Raw genomic sequence first — 3986 nt, forward strand, 5'->3', positions numbered from 1 at the left:
AACAGAACCAGAAACAGAACCAGAAACAGAACCAGAACCAGCAACAGAAACAGAACCAAGAACAGAACCAACAACAGAACCTGCAGAACCAGCAACAGAACCAGAACCAGAACCAAGATCAGAACCTGCAGAACCAGAACCAGAACCAGAAACAGAACCAGTACCAGCAACAGAACCAGAAACAGAACCAGAACCAGAACCAGCAACAGAACCAGAACCAGAAACAGAACCAGCAACAGAACCAACAACAGAACCTGCAGAACCAACAACAGAACCTGCAGAACCAACAATAGAACCTGCAGAACCAACAACAGAACCAGCAACAGACCTAAATCATCTTTTGGAAATAAACAGGTTGTGATTTTTTATTTTTTACTTTTCAAAAATCAATTTTGGGAAAAAATGATGGATGAATTCATAATTTATTTTGTAAAATCTGTTTTGTGGTCTGAACTTCCTGTTTGTGTGATTGGCTGGTTTTGGCTGGGTGGGATTAGTTATTGATTGTTTATTGGTTGTTGTTCACTGAAGGCCACTGATCAGCTGACATGAATAAATGTTGCAATGAAAATGTGTTAAAAGCTTTAAAGAGAAAAAGGAAGTGTGTGTCAGACTAGCTTTAAGATCTGTGTACAAATTAAACAGCTCCCTCTGGTGGAGGATCGTTTCATTACAATGTGGAAAAGAGGGATCTTAGGATTGTTTTTCTTTCTTAAAAATTATTTGAAGTGATTTGGGGGGTTGAGGACTAATCAGAGGCTCTATTGGTGACGTCATCAAACAGGCAGAGACGGGGGCAGCCCGGGGTCCATGCTGATTGGTCTGTGACTGGTTGGTAATCACAACATAAAGATATCCGTCTGGCAAATTTCCCGCTTAAAGTGAGTTTGGATTTGTTTTGGTTCGTTAAAAACTTTTTGGAACATCTTTTATTTTGTGTCCTGCAGACGCTTCTGCATTTTATAAGAAGTTTTAAAGTTTTAGCTCATCTGAATTTTTTTTAATTGTGATTTAAAAATATATAACATGAATGAAATGGTGCTTGTTCAAAGTGTTCTCAACTTCTTTAATAACATTAAAATATTTACAGACAGAACTCAATGTTTACCTGGAATCAAGAGAACAGAAAACTAAAAATTTTCCAGAAAAGTCATTATCACTGATCTATTTATCATGTCCTGTAAAACACATTTAAAAAACAATTTAAGTTACATAAATTGAAATAAATCTAACATGATTAAAATGGAGAAAATCTAAATAAAACAGTCTGCAAAATTCAAACTAGGAGATGGAAATATGATCATAAATTAATCTCACATTATCCTGGCACATGGAAACCATTTCTTCATTTTTTACAAATGTCCCATTAAAGCCTTTATGTGGCTGACATGAGGGAGCATCAATATGGTTTAATAAATATCTGATTTCAATCCAACATGATGGAAAACAAAATCATAATTCCTGTTTGGACCCACAAACTTTGCAAATACATTTGATTCTGATTCTAAAAATATTGATTTATACATATTATTATATTTATTTATGGAAAGCAGTTAAATACAGAAGAGTGAACAACGCCGCCATTTTGGATTATGAAGTTTGGATTTGGTGAGGAACGGCTGACCTTTCAAATTAAAACTCTGGTTTAAATTGGCATACTAGTTAATTATTTTCTGAATTGATACTGTATGTAGGACTCCGGGTGATATAAAGGTTAATCCGTGTCATTCACAATGCAAATAACCCAATTATTCTTTTAAAAATGCATAATTCACTTATATCAGCTCAGTTTCCTCTCCTAATAATAACCAGACAGAAATCAGCAGATGATTTTTACCCCATGATCAAACCCAGGCCTCCACCAGATCAGGCTCTTCTTCAGTTCTGGCAGCTGAACTTGCCCTTCTTGTGCAGGAAGAGCAGCTGCAGCACCAGACTGCTGGGCAGGCTGAACCAGTGCATGGACTTGTGCAGCAGGCAGCTGACTGTGGTGCTGAACACGTTGGACTCCCGGAGCGACGTGGCGACCATGAAGCCCAGGAACCAGAAGCAGAGCACGGCTGTGATGGCCGTGACCGTGCAGAAAGCCCGTTGCTTCATCTGGTCGACGTGCTTCCTGTCTCGCTCTTTCTCGCCCGGCCCGTGGCGAATCAGAGCACGGAGAACCGAAAAGCTGCAGAAGGAGACCATGACCAAGGAGAAGACCAGGAAGCAGAAGAACTGGACGGTGGGTAGTTTAGGGTAGTACGTCTGCGTCAGATGACTCCACAGAAAGGAGAAGAGCCAAGTGAGAAAAGCGCAGACGTTTCTGACCATCACTCCGTGGGTACTCTGGAGTTTCTTATAAGCGACCGGATGAACCACGGCCAGGTACCGGTCCAAACAGGTGAAAACGTGGAACAGCGTCTCTCCGACGAACATGATGTTCATGAGATACAAGCCGGCCAGGCTGACGGCTGGCAGGTGCAGGGCTCCGTAGAACAGGACGTTCCCCAAACCCCAGAGCAGCTCCAGGACGGCCAGGTGGAAGGTGAAGACGTCCAGGTGGCTCTGCGGCTTGGCGCCGCGCCGCCGCCACTGCTGCTGGCCCAGGTGGAGGATGAAGACGGAGCTGGGGAGGAGCAGGAGGAACCTGACCCCAGTGTAGGCGTAGGCCACCGCGAAACTGAGCGTGACGTTCACACAGCGGGACCGGAGCAGGTAACCGGACGGCTCCAAGTCAGAGGGCTCCGCAGCCATGACCAGTACGATGGGACCACCTGGAAAAGGAATGAGCTGATTCTAAACTCTTCTGGTGATAAAGAGTCTAAAACATCTGGAGAATATTCAGGCCAAACAGTTTAGGGACGAGGATCTCATTTATTTTCCTCAATTCTGATTTAATCTCACAATTAGCAAACAAGGATTCAGTCATTTCAGTTTGATTTTCTGGTTCCTCCATTGGTGGAAAATGTTGAAATATTAGAAGTTTCTTTTAATTATTAGTATTATAAATAATGCATTTGTTGTGGTTATTGAGAATCTGACATTTGATGCAGAAACAAATATTTAAAATAAATCTCATTATTGGAAGCAAGAGTACCCAAATTAAAATAATCTAATTTTACACATAACTTATTGGGAATAAAACTTTGAACGTGAGCTTAAATCAACAGCAGATAATCTGATCAACTCACCTTTTTTTAACGATTGCTGCTTTTATTGATCCGTTTCTGAGGCTCCAGCAGCTGAAACTGGAGGTCGCTGACAAACGGTGCTCAGGTTCGGCTGGTTCCTGAGCTCATCTGGTGAAATTAATGACGCCGCAGCTGTTTTACATGGATGACAACAAGCAAATGTTCATTTAACAACTGGAAAAAAAATCAGCTGTCATATTATATATTTGTTAAATCAATTCATTGTATCTACTTTTCATACTTCAGGTTCATCTTGGAGAAACAAACAGAAGTTTGTAAATCATTAATCCAACATAATGAATGAAAAAACCTCTGAAAAGCATCTGGAGCTGCAGCCTGATCTGAACGTTTTATCTGGTATTTTTACAAACCAGTAGAGAAAAAGAAGAAACAAGTGATGAGATTTAATTTAATTTTATAAGAAAATGCACAGAAATAAATTGAAAATCAAATATTTTTTCTTTGCTTTGATTATTTCTGTATAGTTATAATCAGAAATGGGACAAAGAAGGAAACAGATGAACTGGCAAACAAAGTTTCACTGTAAAAGTTAGAGGAACATTTCTGTGTTGGGAAGCAGATCATCAGTGGAGATGTTTAATTTGAAACAACGTGACGCTGGTGACGTCTCACGTCATCAACGTGTTTTTATCTAGTGATCGTATGGAGTCCCAGAGATGCTGCAACATTTAAAACGCTCCTGTAAATTTACAGATATCTGAGTGTCCACATCTTCTCTAAAACTGTACCTTCAATTAGAAAATGCTTCTAGAGGCATAATAATTAAACATCATATTTAGATAGTAAAAA

Source organism: Poecilia formosa, unplaced genomic scaffold, assembly GCF_000485575.1.
Source record: "Poecilia formosa unplaced genomic scaffold, Poecilia_formosa-5.1.2 Scaffold217, whole genome shotgun sequence".
NCBI lineage: Eukaryota > Metazoa > Chordata > Actinopteri > Cyprinodontiformes > Poeciliidae > Poecilia > Poecilia formosa.